The following is a 19457-nucleotide window of genomic DNA, read 5'->3' as shown; positions in this document are numbered from 1 at the left end:
ATAAATCACAGTGGTGGTATAATTCTCCCCACCTCTCTGCTAAAGCTGGCAGGTTTTGGCTGTTTGTGGCAGCTTTTGCCAAAGTACTATAGTCAGTGAAAGAACATATCTATTTCTTTAAATATCCTGCCCTTTTCTGATAGCCCACATTTCTAAAATATGTTTTAATTTAATTTTAATTGTGTTTGCTCATTATATTTCTGTACACCCCACCAGCTGAAGCTCCCCCGACATTTCATAAAACACTATACTATTTTACTATACAGAAACATAGTAAAACTTCATATAAAACCCATAAGTTTTAAACATAATAAAACCAAACTATGATTCAACATAAAAGCCTATATAAACTGATAGGTCTGTGTTCCTTTAAACAGCTGATTAAATGAGCCTGTAACACACAAGCAGGAACAAGGATATGTTCACACTTCTTAAAAAGCAGCAATTTACTCCAGCATTTACCTTCTTCAAGCAAGATTGCATATGAGGCAGGGGATGGTGAAAGAAATAATTTAACTTATTGCTAAAGGGTCTGCTCTATACAGTCAGTTTCAAAATGGTGAAAGCAGACTACATGAGTCATTAGTAGGTGTTGCAGAGAAACACAGGAAGCTGTTTTATACGGACTTAGCTAGCCCCTTGAACCATCTAGTCCAGTGCTATTAACACTGATTGTGAGCAGCTCTCCAGTGTTTCAGGAAGGAATATCATCTGGAATACTGTATCCAGTTCTGGGCACCAAGATTTAAGAAAGATGCAGAAAAATTAGAAAGGGTCCAGAGGAGGGCAACAAAAATGATCCAGGGTTTGGAAACACTGTCTTATAAAAAAAAGATTTGAGAGAACTGGGCATGTTCAGCCTTGAGAAGAATGAGGGAAGACATGAAATCCATCTATAAGTAACTCAGGGGCTGTCACAAAGAGGAAGGTCAAGATCTCTTCTTGCTGATACCTGAGTGTTAAGTTGCTAATTGCTGAATGTAAGGCATGGAATAATCAGTTCAAATTGTGACAACCCAGATTCAGGCTAGATATCAGGAAAAGTTTTCTCACTGTCAGCGCAATATGACAGTGGAACCAGCTGCCTAGAGAGGTGGTGGGCTCTCCAACACTTGAGACATTCAAAAAGAGACTGGACAGACATCCGAGTGGGATGGTATACACTGCTGTCCTGTAACAGCAGTGGGTTGGACCCAATGGCCTTCATGGCCCCTTCCCACCCTACTAGTCTATGATTCTATGATTTTTCCATTCTTATCTTGAGGTGCCACACTAAACCTTCTGCAAGCAACGTATGTGCTTTACCACTGAGCCATGGCTGTCCTTGTATCAGGTATGAACAGGTTGCTTACCTGTAACTGATGTTCTTCGAGTGGCCATCTGTGCAGTCACACATATGGGTTCTGCGCCTGTGCAGTGCCTTTGGTCGGAAGATTAACAGCTAACGGTTTTTTGGCGGGAACTCCACTCCCCCTCCCCCCTAGCATTATATAAGGAGCGGAGTGTCCACCATTTTCCAGTCTTTGAAAGACCGGCGTTTGTTGTATAATAAAAAAGGTTTGTCAGAATGACAAGAAATCCAAATTCAGTAGTGGTATGACACATAGGAAAAAGATACCATAGTATCGCAGAAAATAGTCGGATCACCCATGACACCAAGCGGGGTCGGAGGGTAGGTTGTGTGACTGCACAGATGACCACTCGAAGAACATCAGTTACAGGTAAGCAACCTGTTCTTCTTCGTCATGGCCTCTGTGCATCACACATATGGGTAGAATGGCAAGCTTACCCGAAATGGAGGAGGGAGGTGTCATCAATGAAGGATAGAAGAAAGAACAGCTCTGCCAAAAGAGCAATCCTGTCTGGCACGGACATCGAGTCTATAATGTCTGGCGAAGGTACACGGAGTAGCCCAAATAGCCACTCTGCACACGTCTTCTATCGGGACTCCTGATGCAAAGGCCGAAGAAGCAGCGACAGCTCTTGTAGAATGGCCTCTTGGAGTAGCTGGTAAGTCCAACTTAGCCAACTGATATGATAGGACAATTGTATTTACTATCCATTTCGAAAGACGTTGTGATGTGACTGGGCAACCCTGATCATGTTCCGAATATTTCACAAAAAGTCTACTGGAACGCTGAACAGACTCAGTCCTGGACCTATAAAAAGCTAAGCAACAACGAACGTCCAGCATATGTAGAGATCGTTCTATCGGATTCGAAGGGGTCGGAAAGAATGCCAGTAAAACAATCTCCTGTTGCATGTGAAACGAAGTAGCGACCTTCAGAAGGAAAGACAGATCCATTCGAAGAACCACCTTTTCCTTATGAAAATTTAGGAAAGGGGGTTCTACCCGAAGGGCGCAGAGTTCAGATGATCTACGGCTGAAGTTACTGCAACAAGGAAGGCCGTCTTCCATGAAGCAAGGCGTAGATCGATGGTCGCCATGAGTTCGAAAGTTGGTCGAGTCAGTGCTTGTAAAACCACCGAAAGACTCCAGGTAGGCATTAGAGGTCTTATAGTTGGATGTAGATTACTCAATCCTCTTAAAAATCTTTTAAACAGAGGCTGAGCAAAGATGGAGAGGCCATGTATAGTTCCCCGATAATGCGAAATCGCTGCTGTATAAACCTTTATGGACGAGGGTTTGAGTCCAGACTGGTGCAATTCAAAGAGAAACTGAAGTATCTGTGAAAAAGACGCTGAAGCGGCCAGAAAAGAGTGTAAATTGGCAAAGTTAGAGAATCTCTGCCATTTTGCTGCGTACGACTTCCTAGCAGATGGTCGTAGCACAGATTCGAGGATATACTGTAGGTCTGGGTGTAGACTCTGCTGAGCAGGAATAGTTGGAACAGTTTGTGGTATCGATACTGTTGTATCAGAGGTGATCATTGTATCCTCCATGCAGTCCGTTTCAGCGATAGCAAATCTGGGTGATGGATTGCGCCCTCCCTCTGGGTAATGAGATAAGGAAGAAGAGGGAGTTGGAGAAACTCTTCTCTGGAGACGTGAAGGAGAGTTGAGAACCATGGTTGGCGTGGCCACCAGGGGGTGATCAGTATCCCTGTGGGTCCTTCGTGAATGATCTTTGCCAACACTCTCATGATGAGTGGGATCGGAAGGAAAGCATAAAACGTCATGTTTGTCCAGGGAATCATGAAAGCGTCCCCGAGGGAGTCCTGACCCACTCCCGCTCTGGAACAATATGCCGTGCATGCCCTGTTCCGTTGTGTGGCAAACAGATGTCTGGCTGGCCCCATCGGTGAAATAGCATGTCGCGAACCCAATGGTCTAGCTCCCATTCGTGGGACCGCGACATATGTCTGCTCAAGAGATCGGCGTCTGTATTTTCCATGCCCGCTAGGTGAACTGCTACAAGAGTGATACCTCTCGGTATGCACCAGTCCCAAATCTGCATGGCCAGGCGGGCTAGTTTCCGGGATCGGGTTCCCCCTTGTTTGTTTAAATAAAAGACTTCGCCATGTTGTCCGAGGTCACCTGGACGACCTGGTGCAGAAGCACATCCTCGAATGATTGAAGGGGTTTGAAAACGGCAAGAAGTTCCAGGAAATTGATATGGTTCCTGCAATCCCGCTGACTCCATATCCCTTGGGTACGTAGATCGGAACAGATTGCTCCCCATCCCAGTAGAGATGCATCGATACCGAGGGTTATTGTAGGTTACTGGGGTCGGAATGGAACGCCTACGGTTAGATTGGCTGGGTCTATCCACCATAACAGGGACTGAAGAACGGAAGCCGGGAGTCGAATCCATTTGGTAGGGGGGTCCCTCTGTGGTTGAAACACCCCGCTGAAGAACAGTTGAAGGGGACATAGCCTGAGTTTGGCGTGTGGAACCACAGCAATGGAAGCAGACATGTGACCCAACAGACTCTGAATAGACCGGGCAGGAGCAGTTCTTGTTTGTCGAATCTGAGCGATGCAATGAGCAATCGCATGTTGTCTGTCCTGAGGAAGGAAGGCTCTTGCCAACGTCAAATCCAGTCAGGCTCCGATAAAGTTGATCACCTGCATAGGGAGAAGGGAAGATTTCCGTTGATTAATACAGAGTCCAAGATTGTGCAATAGAGCATATGTAAACTCAACAGCAGACGAAAGTCCTGCTTCTGTGTCGGCGACCAGCAACCAATCATCAAGGTACGGGTATACCCGAATTCCATGTAATCGAAGGTGTGCACAGACAGGGGCCATACAGTTCGTAAAAACTCTTGGTGCAGTGGCCAATCCAAACGGTAGCACATTGAATTCATAGATTTCAGAGTCCACCGCAAAACGAAGGAAACGCCTATAACTTGGATGTATTGAAATATGAAAATAGGCATCCTTCAGATCCAATGAGGCGAACCAATCCCCTCTTCCCAGCAACGGAAGAATACTTTGAAGTGTAGTCATCTGCAACTTCTTTGGTGTTATAAATCTATTGAGAGCTCTCAAGTCCAATACTGGTCTTAGACCCCCATCTCGTTTCGGAACTGTATCTGGAATAGAATCCATGGAATCCTTCCGATAATGACAGGCGACGAATAGCTCCTTTAGCGAGGAGTTGGTGAATCTCGTCTAACAGTACCAAAGAAGTCAGAGTATATCGAATAGGTGATGGTACAACGTTGAATTCGATTCCATATCCGTGCTGGATGATAGATAACACCCATCCATCAGATGTGATGGACTCCCAAATGGAGAGTCGACTCTTCAGTCGATCCCCAAATGAGAGGGGGGAGGGGGGGTTGGAATGAGAGGAGAGGTTCGCTCGTCACATCAGCGCTGTCGCCTGTCCGTATCGAAACAGCGGCGGCCCTGTTGGAAGCGCTGTGACGGTTGTTGCCTGCGACGCTGCTGACGTTGATGCGATTGCTGCCGCCGAGGTGGAAACTGTTGACGGTACTGTGGACGTGACTATGACCACTTACGTCGGGGTACAGATTGCAATTCCATACAATGGGCGGTCATCCTTGATTCATGGATTTTCTTCAATTTGCTGTCCGTCCTTGCATGGAAGAGGCTGGAACCGTTGAACGGCATCTCTTCAATTCTCCGCTTCATCTTGTCGGGAAAATTGCAATTACGCAACCAGGCGTGCCTGCGGAGGGAAACTGCACCAACCAGCGACCTCGAATCAGAGTCCACGTGGTGCCTCGCGGTAGAAAGCTGTTGCACCGCCACTTGCATAGCTTCCTTAACAAAAGTCTTAGCAAGTTCGCCCTGGTTTCCCGGAAGAGTATCAATGATGGCATCCAGGCGTTGCATCAGGAAATACTGGTAACGCGCCAGGGTTGCCTCGTAATTGGAGATTCTTAAACCAAGGCCCGAAGCTGCGTATACCTGGCGGGCGAGAGAATCAACCTTTCTACCCTCTTTGTCACGAGGTGAGGTGTGTCCACGGGCTTCCCGACCCCGCGAGGATTCTACAACAACCGAATTCGGCTTGGGGTGGCGGAGAAGAAATGGGATGTCCTCTTCCCGCACCCGATACATGGACTCGTATTTACGAGAGGTCGGTTGTGGATTAGCTGGGAGGTCCCATGGCTGGGTCATTGCCTGCCGTAAGGTCATAATAAATGGAAAGGCAATAGATGTGGATCGTTCACCTCTAACCACATCATAAAAACGATCGGTGCTCGGTCCCGGCTGTTGGTGGGCTTCTTTATCGAGCGATCTCACTAGTCTGGCCATCAGATCGTCTAAACGATATGTACGGTTCCTCAGGCGACCCCGGACCCTGGGAATCAACTACAGCATCCGGCGAGGTTGAGTCAGCCTCAAACTCTTTGGATTCCATCCAGTAGGGGGGCGGTATACTGGAGGAAGAATCTCCTGGAGACTCCGATCTGCCACTCTCTCTAGATGGTGCCCTTGGGGCATCTCTGGGTGTTGAATGGAAACACTGCCGAGGAGCTGATGGTGAAGATTGTCCCCTAGAGGTTGGATAGTAGGTTGTAGAGTGGTACTCTTCCCGTCTCGGAGCAGAGGAGTACCTGGAGTGGTACCAATAATCAGACCTCGCATCTGAGGAACAGCTTCTACGGCTTCTCGGAAGGGAGATGGTGATCTCAGTATCCATCAGGATCGGAGGCATCGGGGTTGGTGATCGAGCCCTAGGTGGGGAGTCTCGTATTTCCCCGTCAGAGATAGAACCCCTCCTCGAATCCATAATGGGGTTCGGCTGCCGGCCGGCGCAGTGAGCCCAGTGGGGTAACCCTCATAGCCGCCTGGATGGTCGGGACCGAGGGGGTCGGTTCCGAAGTAGGTATTGGAATTGAGGAAGAGGCCGAGCCCAAGTGACGGTGTTTTGCCTGCTCGGGGTTCTTCGGCTTCTTAACCGGTTTGCTCATCTTATCTTTCTTGGCCTTCTTCTGCACAGGATATTTATCTGAGTCGCTGTGCTTTCTCTTTTCTTTTTGCTTCTTCGGCAAGGAAACAGACTGATTGGCCATAGCATGAGCTCCTTCTTCAGAAGGGCGTGAAGGGGGAGCAATGGAGGAAGAGGCTGAACGTTGCAGCAGGTCAGCCGAAGTTGGACGGCCTTCGGGTGGGGCCACAACAGTGGAAGGCTTAGCCACCAGCCAATCAGATTGGAGGAGAGCCTGATCCCAAAGGAGTTTGCGGATGCAGTTCTCCCTGTTGTTCCTCGTCTGTTTAGAGAAGGCCAAACAATGGTTGCACTTATCGGTTCTGTGCCCTTCCTCCAAACAAAGGAGGCACAGATCATGTGGGTCCGCAGCAGGCATTTTGGAACCGCATTTTCTGCACTTGTGGAACGCCACCCGTTGTGCCATCGTAGAAAGAAGAAAAAAGGAGATAGTAAAGCGGGAAAGTAATATTTTTGGTTGTTTTTTTTTTTTTTAATAGGAACGATAAAGAAGAAAAATGGTGCAAAGTTAAAGAAATATAAGTGAAATACTAACAACAAGAACAAGGGATATAAAACTTGGTGAGAGAAAAAGAGATTTTCGGACGAGCAAGAAGGTAAATAACAATCTGAGCGAGAGCAAAGCGGCACTAGGCACAACGAACAGCGGTCGCAAAGACTGGAAAATGGCAGACACTCCGCTCCTTATATAATGCTAGGGGGGAGGGGGAGCGGAGTTCCCGCCAAAAATCCGTTAGCTGTTAATCTTCCGGCCAAAGGCACTGCGCAGGCACAGAACCCATATGTGTGATGCACAGAGGCCACGATGAAGAACAAGTAATACCTAGCATTCCGGGACAAAGAAGCAAGAGTTGACCCTCTTATCTGAAAACATGAAGTCCAGCCACAACTCAGACCTGACTCTTGCCCTCACACAGTCTCTGAACAAACAGTGTGTAGAAATAATGAGAAACACAGAAGCTCAAACTGACAAAACCAAATAGTATGTTCAGATGGTCCACTAGCTAAAGAAGCCAACAGAAGTTTGGTTACACAGTATAACCAAACAGAACACGCAGAACATCCAGCTTCACATGATAGAAGATCATCTTCCTCTGGTGGTAGAGTACATCCTGAACAGCCAAGTATTTCTGTACAGTCTGCCCAGCCAACAATCGAGAGTCAACTACACCTGTCCTTTTGATCTGTTTTAAGTTACTGATGGAGGGGATATGCCCAATCAATAGGGTAGGTTCAAATGCACTGCAAACTAAAAACTACGTTAATCCTGTGTTAGGTGCAAAAATTGTGTTTTCATCTGCTTTATTTTTATAGTCTCTGTACAGGACAATCTGTGCTCCAAGTCCAAGTTTTCCATTATGTTCTCCATAAGACACATTTTCCACCTGTGGGAAATGGGATTACATGAAATATCCCAACTTCTGGAAAATTAAGTCATTTTTTCCCAGAATTATTTAGCAAGGCACTGAAAACTGAATAAATCTGATGAATACAAACTTCCTACAGGACTTCAGTTTTCCCAAAATCAACATTTTCTTTAGTGAATTCCCTTTTAATAAACAGAAATCCTACTCTGTGAGTCTTTTAGTCTCATTTTGTTTTCAAAGTGCTCTTCTCTGACATCTCTGTAGACTGAGAGACACAACTAAAATTCAACCAGGATGCAAACTTCACCCATGTTCAGAAACTAACTTCACATCATGATTTATGAGCCTGGATTGTTGATCCAAAAAAAAAAAAAAACCTATGATAGGCAGGGATTTTGGGATACCAAAGTTACAAATCAGAGGTAAGAGCCAGTGAACAGAGCCAGTGTGGTATAGTGGTTAAGAGGGTGGGACTAGGACACAGGGGATCTGGGTTCTAGTCCCCACTCAGTCAAGGAGCCGACTGGGTGACCGGCCCAGTCACAGACTCTTAGCCCAACCTACCTCACAGGGTCACTGTTGTGGGGACAAGAATGAGAACAGGAGAATGATGTAAGCCACTCTGAGTTCTTTAAAAAGAAAAAAAAAAAACAGAATATACAATGAATAAATAAGGGTACAGTCCTGGGGGTTGCACCCTCAATTATTGTAATCCCTCAAATTCAGAGGTTTATGATCATCTCATGCAGGACAGCAAGCGGGGGAATTCAGTTAGCAATCAACTCCTGGTATGGGCAAGAACTTAGAACACAATGAGAGGGATAATTACTTTAACAGATGTTTCGTGTTAATGACTTATGCTTTATTACGTTAATATTACTTACACTGTATTACAAAGCCAAACCAACTGGACAGTCTAAGTCAATAAAGGACTATATTTTGAACACTTTTCCCTTGGTCTGCCGGGAAGGAAAAAGGGGAGAGATGTGCACACAACAAACTAGTTGTTCTGAATCAGATTTTTCTCAATCTGAAATGATACCAATAAGCAAAGCAAAAGTTATGAGTTAAGATGAAGATGCTACAGTTATTTTATTAAAAGGAATGAAGCTGTTGATCTATAAGCTCTCTTTGGGCATGTTTCCTAAAAACTGTGCTCTTTCAGATGTAGTGATTTTGTTATATGCAAACAAACATAACAGGAAAATATATGATGGTACCTTTACATTTTTACAAGTATTCCAATAACATAATTTCCACAGAAAGCTGTGAACGTCTTTCAATATAGCATTTAAACTATAATGCACGGTTAATTTAATTTCCCCCTAAGCAAATATTTCAGTTGAAATATTTGCTAGATATTGAGAAAACTTTTGAGATATTTATACTGTACATAAAATTGACCAAAATATTTTGGTTCCGTTTACAAAATATGAGATATTCGCATGCTCACAGAGAGGATGTGCACAGAGTAAAAATGTGTCAGATATGCATGCTAAATGAAATAACATTATTTCGAACACAGGAATTTTTTTCTAGAAAAAAATTCATTTCTGCTTGTTCTGGAAAACCCACATCAGTGGCAGTACAGAGACAGAGGAAATCTCTGCCTCCCTTACCTCCCACCCTACATTTTTCATTAGACATCCTTTTTTACTCATCTAGCAAAGGTATTTCAGAAAGGGAGAGAAGGCTGATAAAGTCTTAGCCTCTACGGTCTCCTCCCTTCCCCCACAACTAAAATTACCCCCTTTCTCATTCTCCAAGGTTGCTTTTTTGACTTTGGAGTACAGTCAAGCTTGGTTCCTTCTGCAGCAGCTTGGAAGAGTGGGAACAGCTCCCACTCCAACCTCCAAGTTCAAAGCACTCCCTCTGGACCAGGAGTTTGAACTATCCCATGTGCCCTCAGACAGTGTCCAGGGCCCACATGACTATTCCCTAATGATTTAGCATTCAGTAAACCTCTGAACAACTGGTCATCCAGAGGTTTGGGCTGAGTTGCCACCAATATGCCGAAGACACTCTACTTCTTTCTTCCATCTAATCTAGGTGAGGCAGTGATGGTTCTGAACCAGTGCCTGACCGAGCTAAAAGTCTGGAAAGGGCTAATAAACTGAAGCTTAATCCAGTCAAGACAGAGATGTTGTTGACAGGTGGCTCCCTTGTCCATAGATGGTTGATGTCCAACCTGTCCTGGACAAAGTTGTACTCCTCCTAAAGGACAGGGTTTGGAGTCTGGTGGTGCTTCTGAATCCAGAGCTGTCCCTTAAACACTAGAGGGGGCTCTGTAGCCCCTTCCATCAACTTTGATTGATCTACCAACTCTGTTTCTATCTAGACAGGCAGAATCTGGCAAGAGTAATCCATGCCCTGGTAACCTCTCTGCTTGCCTACTGTTAACATGCTTTACATGGAGTTTATTTATTTAAAACATTTCTATGCCGCCCCCATCGCAACAAAGCCTTGGGCGGCTCACAAAGAATACATAAAAACATAAATAATAACAACAATTTAAAAGAAAAAAAAACATTTAAAAACCCCCTGTGCATTCTCGGCTAAAAATTTTAAAATCCTAATTAATTCAATAAATTAGCAATTAAAGTAAGTTTTAGATAAAAAGGTCTTAGCCTGGCGCCGAAAAACAAATAACGACGGCGCCAGGAGGACCTCTCTGGGGAGCGCATTCCATAGATGGGGCGCCACCGCAGAGAAAGCTCTCCTCCGGGTACTTACCCTCCTAATTTCTTTCACGGAGGGTTCCCGGAGAAGGGCATCTGTTGCTGATCTCAAGGGGCGGGAGGGCATATATGGGTGCAAGCGTTCCTTTAGATATCCAGGTCCCAAGCCGTTTAGGGCTTTATAGGTCATCACCAACACCTTGAATTGGGCCCGGACTTCAATCGGGAGCCAGTGGAGCTGATGGAGAACTGGGGTTATATGAGAACACCGCCCAGTCCCCGTCAGCAACCTGGCAGCTCTATTCTGCACCAAATGAAGTAGCCGGACTGTGTTCAAGGGTAGTCCCACGCAGAAATCTAATTGGGAAGTTACCAGCGTGTGTGTCACTGTCGCCAGGCAGTCATTCTCCAGGAAGGGACACAGCTGATGTATCAGCCAAAGCTGAAGGAAAGCGCTCCTCGCCACCGCCATCACCTGAGCTTCTAGAGACAGCTCAGCATCGAGGAGCACTCGTAAGCTGCGAACCCTGTCCCTCGGAGGGAGTGCAACCCCATTTAGGACAAGGCCCAAGTCCCCCATCCCGAGGCCCGAGCCACCCACCAACAGGACCTCCGTCTTATCTGGATTGAGCTTCAGTTTATTGGCCCTCATCCAGCCCATTACCTTGGCCAGGCACCGGTTCAGCACAGCCACTGCCTCACCTGGACTGGTGGAAAACGAGAGGTAGAGCTGGTATCATCAGCGTACTGATGATTCCGCAGCTCACACCTCCAGATGACTCTCCCAGCGGTTTCATGTAGATGTTAAATAGCAAGGGGAACAAAATGGACCCCTGCGGTACTCCATGGCATAGCTGCCACGGCGCAGAGCCATAGTCCCCCAGCACCACCTTCTGAAATCGGCCATTGAGATAGGAGTGGAACCACCGCCACGCGGTGCCTCCAACTCCCAATCCCATTAGCCTATCCAGAAGGATACCATGGTCGATGGTATCGAAAGCCACTGAGAGGTCCAGGAGAACTAACAGGGATGCACTCCCTGTCTCTCACAGGGCGACCAAGGCAGAGACAGTGCCATACCCGAGTCTGAAGCCAGACTAAAATGGGTCCAGATAATCAGTTCCATCCAAGAGTGCTTGGAGTTGTCCCGCCACCACCCGCTCTAGCACCTTGCCCAGGAACGAGATGTTGGCCACTGGTCTATAACTGGCGGCCACCTCTGGATCCAGGGATGCCTTCTTTAGGACTGGCCGGACTACTGCCTCCTTTAATGGGGCAGGTACCCGGCCGTCTCTTAAAGAGGCGTTGACCACCTCCAGGATCCAGGTCCCGATCCCATCCTTGGCTTTCTTAAGTAGCCAAAATGGGAATGGGTCTAGTAAGCAAGTTGTAGGACGTACTTGTCCAAGCACCTTGTCCACATCATCAGGCCGCAACAACTGAAATTCATCCATTAATTGTGGACTCAATGGCGTCGATGGCATCTCCCCAGTAGAATCTGATTCAATAGCAGAGTCAAGCTCATGGCGACTCTGAGCGATTTTCTCCCTGAAATGCTTGGCGAAGTCGTCACAACAGGCCTTCGAGGGTGGCACAAGATGTTTCTTTGGGACCGGATGTATCAGCACCTGCACCACCCGAAAAAGCTCCGCCGGACGGCATTGTGAGGAGGCAATGGAAACACCCATGGAAATGCTCTGAAACTTGCAAATGGTACAAAATAGAGCAACACCTCTGCTTACAGGGACTGGTAGACAAGACCATATATCACCAGTCCTATACAATCTTCACTGGTTAACAACTGCATTCTGGGCCTGCTTCAAGTTGCTTGTATAAAGTCTTAGGCTTAGGATCTGGTTATCTAAAGGAACCTCTCCACCCATATGTACCTGCACATACCTTAAGATCACCTTCGGAGGTCCTTCTCCAAGAGCCACTTCTAAAGGAATGAATGAATTAAATTTATTGTTGTAACCTTAGGTCATAACATAAGGTAAAAGTACATAAAATACAATAAAATAGTAATAATAGGAACAGCGAATTAGTGAGATTATAAAATGGGATAATAAAAGTTGTAAATAATAAATAATAAATTACAACAAAGTGCTAAAACTGAGAACTTATTTTATTGTGTTTTATGTACTTTTATCTTATGTTATGACCTAAGGTTACAACAATAAATTTAATACATTCATTCATTCACTTCTAAAGGATGTGAAGAGGGCAGCTACTTAGAGAAGGGCCTTTGGTAGTGGCGCTTTGTTTATGGAATTTTCTCCCCAGAAAAATACACTGATGCTGTACATATACTGGTACCAGGCAAAAACTTTATTCACTCAGCTTTTTAATATTCAAGCAATATGTTATTACTATCTACAGCCAGATCTTACTTTCATTTTCTGTTCTGATTGTTTTTGTTTTAACTGGGATTTTGTATTTATTAATTTAATTGCACTGTAATTTGTTTTGTTTTATATTGTTTTACTTATTGTTTAATCAGAATGCTTGATTGTTAATTTGTTTTAATGTATTATGTCTGCATTTTATCGTGTGTAAATTGTTCAGCGAGCCAACAATGCTAAGTGAACAGTATACGAACTTTTTAATAAACAAAGAAACAAGCACATTTTGAGATCAGATCAATACACATCTAACTTGTTTAGCTGATTAAATGTTGATTCAGCTTGCTTAAATATTTTGTGACTAAAACCTGACTCAGGAATCATCTAATATTCTACCTATTTGTTAAAATTATTATTCATATAACAGAATACAATAGAATGTACAGTAGATTCTGATTTATATTTTATCATAAATATCCAATGGAAAAAATATGTAGATATGGGATCCAAAGAGCTGTTTGCCAACAGAATTTCCTGCATTTTCTATTTGAACAACTGACCACTATGCCATATCAAACACAACTGTGAAATTCTTCTCAAACCCAGTTTTTGCCTCCATATTCACATAAAGGCTGCCAAGGAAAATTGAAGCAAAATTCAAAAGTAAAACGAGTAGCGATCAATCCATATAGCTGTATCTACCTAGCACAGTTTCCTTCAAAGTGAGGCAGAGAATAAGCAAAGAATCAAATCTGAAGAACATTTCCTAAACAAGCCAAGGAGAGACTACAAAAAACACCCCAGGAAAGAGAAAGACATTGGAAAGAAGTCAGGTGTATGGTATCCTTCTGACAACTACCTCTTCAAGCAAAAAAACAGGTTTCCCTTGTATCTGTCCTTCTTTTCCTGAATGCCTTCCATACAGCCCTCTTTTTCTGTTCCTTTTCTGCATATGTAACTTTGTCTGGTTGCCTGTTTTCCATCCTCTGGTATGCCCAATGTTACCACAACACATAATTCTTTTGGTTTTGTGCGACTTCCCAGGCCTAAATTTCCTATACCTCAGAATCACTTTTGATCTCTTCTACCACTCCTGCCATTTGCCATCCTGCTTCCACGTCACACAGAGTAAATTATATAGTGATGCAAACATTTTTAGAAATAGTTGAACTAACTAATGTCCCATGAACTGAGTAGAATCTGAGATTTTTCAGGTTGTGGCCCTTTCCCTCACTCCCCCCTAGCTAGTTTGTTACATATGACCCTGCAATCATGACAGAAGCAACATCACATGCCAGAAATGTAATGATGACAATTGGGAGAGAGTAAAATAGCCCTGTATTAAAGAACAGTTATATAGGAGCAGAATATATTCATAAAAAATTAACTTGTTGCAGTGATCAATACTCCACCCATCTGACACTGCACATTCTTAATCCAGTATGACTTCAGATTTTTCATAATAGTCAAACATGACAAAATAGATATACCCAGTTGCTTGAAGTTAGCCCAGTAGACTTGCACCTCTTTTGCACTGCTGCAGCTAGTGCCAGGCATGCAAACAAGCCAACAGCATGACCCAAATGTGCAATCTTTCTCAAGCCTTATTTTAAGTTCCTAGAACCAAACCACAGGACACCTTTTATATATGCTCTTATTTTTAAAAAAGAAATAGAAAAGAACTGCAGGCTGTTTGCAGCTGCTGTAACACGTGAATGCAAATAAATTAAAAGCGTGTGCTTGCACAGATTTGCTGCATGCAGATTTCAAAGCCCCAGTCTACCAACATGATCTGGTATCTCCAAAGCAGGCATAAAGTTCCTGGGTTCCTGTGCCTTCCACATCTTTTCTATGAACAAAGTAATTCTGCAAGTGTGCACACAGAGCTTTTCACTTCTCTGAAAAGAAACAGATGCTCCTGCATAGTTAGGGATTTGGATCATACCTCGTATCCCTAGCACAACAAGGAACCATCTTGATTGAGGTTTCCAGGGGCTATTCAGACTCAAGTAGATTAATACCGTCAATATGTAAAAACTATTATGTGTACTGAATTATTTCTCCACTCTTGAGCCAAAATCTTCTATTAGACTAGCTGAGGAAAATGCATTTACAGAATCTCTCTCACAATCCACATGTTAAATGATCTAGTAATACCTGAAAGAATTTTGTTCAGGTATTGGAAAGGTCCCAGCAGTGATTATAAATATTTACACTCCCACTGCAAAGTCCAAATGAGGTATATAAGCAATTCAGCAGGTTAAGAACAAATAAATATTATATTCCCACCTAATCTAAAAATACACAAAAAGACCAACACTTGTTTCTGAGAGTGGGGAGCATATTCATTCACTGCATCTGGCCCATGAAGCACTTGCAATATTCCCCTTCCCACAAAGCTGCCATCCAGAAGACAAATCAATACACACTAGCAGCCTGAACTACAAGGAATGCCTCAGGATCCAGATACGGCCTACATATCACAATGCAACTTATCCCACATCTGTTTCGTTTTTTGTTTGGTTGTGTTTACACTTGCACGCTCCCAACTATTCCAACATGGATCTCTAGGCGGCTTACAATAGTCAAAACACAATTATTAAAAGCAATAAAACACTAAAAGCATCATGTAAAAACTTAATAAAATAGCAACACCATCATAGCAGCCATTTTTAAAGAATCTGGTGTGTTAGAAGGATGACTATATACATCATTAGCATTAAATAAATTAAAAGCAATTGTTCATATACCTGGTAAAGAGAAATGATTTCACCAGGTGCTGAAAAGAGAACAATGCTGGTACCAGGCAAATCTCCCTGGGGAGCCTATTCTAAAAGTGGGCCACTGAGAAGGCCCTTCCTCAATTTGCCACCTGCCTCATCTCCTTGAGGGATGGCTCTTTTAGAAGGACCTCCTGCCCAGATCTTAATGGGTGGGTAGGCATATACAGGAGAAGATGGTCCTTTAGGTAGCCAGGTCCTAAGCTGTTTAGGACTTTATATGTCAAAACAAATTGGGCCCAGGCTTCAAGTGGCAACCAACATCATTTGTATAAAACTGGCATTATATGGCTCACAAACTAATGCTTGCTGCTAAATGCACAACCTGATTTTGAACCAGTTGAAATTGCTGGACCATCTATAAAGGCAGTCTCATGTAAAGCGCATTACAGTAATTTACTCCGGATGTTACCAGAACATACATAACCTGTAGCCAGGCTATATCTATCTAGGTTTGGGTGAGGTTGATATATTCACAGTAGCTGAAGGCACACCTGGCCACTGAGTCCACCTGGGCCTCCAGAGATAGTTCCAGGTCCTGGAGCACCCCCAAGCTGCAGATCCTGTCTTTTAGGAGGAGTGCATCCCCCCATCCAGGACAGGGTAATGGCCCTCCAACCTGTCAGAGAAACCACCTACCAATAGCACTTCTATCTTGTCTAGATTCAGTTTCAATTTATTGACCCTCATCCAGTCCATTACCACGCTCAGACACAGGTTCGGCACAGAGACTTCCTCACCTGGATTAGATGTAAACTGAGCTGAGTTTACATCAGAGCTGAGAGCTGAGTATCCTCAGTGTACTGTTGACACTTCAGCCCAAACCTCCTGATGACCTCTCCCAGTGGTTTCATGTAGATGCTGAATAACATGGGGGACAGTATGGAGTCCTGTGGATTCCCATGATGCAATCACCCTGGGGCAGAGCAACTATCTCCCAGCATCACCTGTAGTCTTCACTTGGTTGGGATGAGAACATATGCGCACATGCACACACAAAACTATTTGGAAAAAATACATATGTGGTACTTTAAAAAACAAATATATGTATATATTGGAGGTGGAAACCCCAAGAGAAACCTCTCCAATAGGCTTGCACATCCTTCTGCACTTTAGCTGTATATCTTCAGTTCAAAAGGTGGCTTCCAATTTGCCATCTGCCAACAAGGTTCATTTTCCAGTTCTAAGCACCAAAATATTTGAAGCCTATTTAAAACACATGCCTCTTTTCTGTCTACAAGGGCACACAATTAGTCATTCTTGATTTTAACTAGGGCTGCTTGGTTTCCCCTTCTCACAAAAAATGAACATAGAGCAGAAGATTGTGTTGGAAGCCGTCCCGAGGCTTATGCGAATGGGACGGCATACAAAAACTCCAAACAAACAAACAAATAAGAACAAGAGTAATATTTATTTAAAATATATTTGGTACAAGTCTGATACCTAGATGGGCATTTAAATATAATATTATTTACAAGCTCTAAAAGCTTTAAAAGGCTCCAATGCAGCATTTATTCAAATATGAAAGCTGTATGACTTCTAAAATTTGCTAACCATCTGATGAAAACAAATGTTTGACCTTTAATACACTGACAAGTATAAAAAATACTCCTCAGTTCTTTTCTACTGGCAAGTTTATTTTCTGCATAGATTTTATCCTATTATGCTGTAACAATCCTTCATTACCCTGGTACAATAACACATAGTCTATGGTCTACCTACGGTTGTCTGGTGCCTATTTAGTTTTATCACAAGCAAGCAATTTGAGAATATGGTAATAAACCCTCAATCACTGTAATGAGGTATGATGGGTTGTAATTTCTCTGTGCTAATGGGTTACAAACAGTATTACAATGATGACGGGAATATCATTGATTCATTATGACTGCAATAATATCAAAATGACTTAATATAGATCACTATTAACTCATGCACATACTCCTAACAGCCTCTCTGTTTCTATATACATTCATATAATACATAAAATTAATATTTGTCTTTATATAAAATTCACACAGCACAAAACATTGTGTTGAATTCCCTAAATCAATATTTAAAGTTGGAATTATTGCACTGAACTCGTTCTTTGGAAAGAAGACCATTGATTTTAATCTGCTTGAAGCAATCAATTACTCCCTGTCCTCTTTATTCCGAACTGTAATGAAAACTAAACTGCACTGTCTTGAAAACTAAATGTGAAGATGATCATAAACAGAATTTAAACTCCATGGATTATTCATATCTACCCATTTAGATTTGCCATTTCCATTATGAGTACATTTGCCATGAGCATTTAATGGACATCTAAAAGGGAATTCATTAAAGCAGGAGCTGTTGGCAGCACTTATGGCCTTCAGACTGCTTTATGTTTGCCTTTAATAGCTTGCTATTATAAAAGTGATATATTGTGTTCATCCCATTAGCAGTTTGCAGAAAGGTCTGTAAGACATAACGGAATCAGAATCAAAACTAAAATCACAAAGTTGTAATTTAAAATAGCAAACAACAATCATAAAGATACACTGTGTTTTAGGTGAACAAGGTTACATAGATAGTTCAAGCCATATGAGCAGTTAACCATCATTAAACAATGTATGTTTGGAATGCCTCTGCCTATTAAATAAGGTACCCATGAGAAAGGATCCAGACAATCAAGTCTGGCTAAGAATTTGGAGCATGTTAATATGTACAGTATATCACAGAAGTGAGTACACACCTCACATTTTGTAAATATTTTATTATATCTTTTCATGTGACAACACTGAAGAAATGACACTTTGCTACAATGTAAAGTAGTGAGTATACAGCTTGTATAACAGTGTAAATTTGCTGTCCCCTCAAAATAACTCAACACGCAGCCATTAATGTCTAGGCAAGGCCTGTTCTGAGTTGAACCTGTCCTGTTAAACCACTACATGGTCTTGGCCACCGTTCTGCAGCTCAGTTTCAGGGTCTTGGCAATCTTCTTATAGCCTAGGCCATCTTTATGTGGAGCAACAATTCTTTTTCTCAAGATCCTCAGAGAGTTCTTTACCATGAGGTACCATGTTGAACTTCCAGTGACCAGTATGAGTGAGAGCGGTAACACCAAATTTAACACACCTGCTCCCCATTCACACCTGAGACCTTGTAACACTAATGAGTCACATGACACCGGGGAGGGAAAATGGCTAATAAGGCCCAATTTGGACAGTTTCACTTAGGGGTGTACTCACTTTTGTTGCCAGCGGTTTAGACATTAATGGCTGTGTGCTGAGTTATTTTGAGAGGACAGCAAATTTACAGTTATATAAGCTGTATACTCACTACTTTACATTGTAGCAGTCTCATTTCTTTAGTATTGTCACATGAAAAGATATAATAAATATTTACAAAATGTGAGGGGTGTACTCACTTCTGTGATATACTGTAGATTACATATGCGGACATGCACGAAAGGTTTCCTCAGCACTAACTGCCAAATGTATGATGCACAAAGACCTATGAAGAAGAGTAAGTCAAATAACTATGGTTCATAACCTATTTAGAAAACACTTCAGGGCATTCCCTCCATCTTTCTCTGTGGAAGTTACTATTGCCCTTGAACTAATCCACACTAACTCATGAAGCTGTTAGGAAACAACAAAGGGCAGGAACTGAGGTGTTTCTGGCAGGCTGTGAACAAGGATAATCCCATTCCCAAATATGCAGGTACAGAGAGCACTCTGAAAATATGAATTCTGTGTGTGAGCACTGTGTGTTCAAGTGTGAAGGATTTTTTTTAAAGATCACCACCAACCCACAGTGTTTTCTTTCCTCTGTGATAAAGAGATGAGCATGGAGGAATAGATAATCCAACATATACAGTACATGAGGTGGCCCTGAACCTAGCCACTGGCCCAGTCACGTGCCAACTGATC

The 19457-nt window shown here is 43.2% G+C and overlaps 1 protein-coding gene across 7 annotated transcripts in view; it reads right to left on the bottom strand.

The window, feature by feature from the left end:
* Positions 1-19457, bottom strand: part of LOC123030367 (ran-binding protein 17-like) — a 163422-nt gene that overhangs the window by 54580 nt on the left and 89385 nt on the right. The window contains exon 18 of one of the 7 annotated variants that reach the window (XM_044444229.1): positions 1979-1982. The exons of the other annotated variants lie outside the window; for them this stretch is intronic. The gene's annotated coding sequence lies outside the window, so the exon portion shown is untranslated. The remainder of the gene's footprint in view (positions 1-1978; positions 1983-19457) is intronic. 7 annotated transcript variants of the gene reach the window in all.

This window comes from Varanus komodoensis, unplaced genomic scaffold (assembly GCF_004798865.1).
Source record: "Varanus komodoensis strain SLA01 unplaced genomic scaffold, ASM479886v1 scaffold44_3, whole genome shotgun sequence".
Taxonomy (NCBI): Eukaryota; Metazoa; Chordata; class Lepidosauria; order Squamata; family Varanidae; genus Varanus; species Varanus komodoensis.
This window is presented reverse-complemented; position numbering and strand designations above follow the sequence as displayed.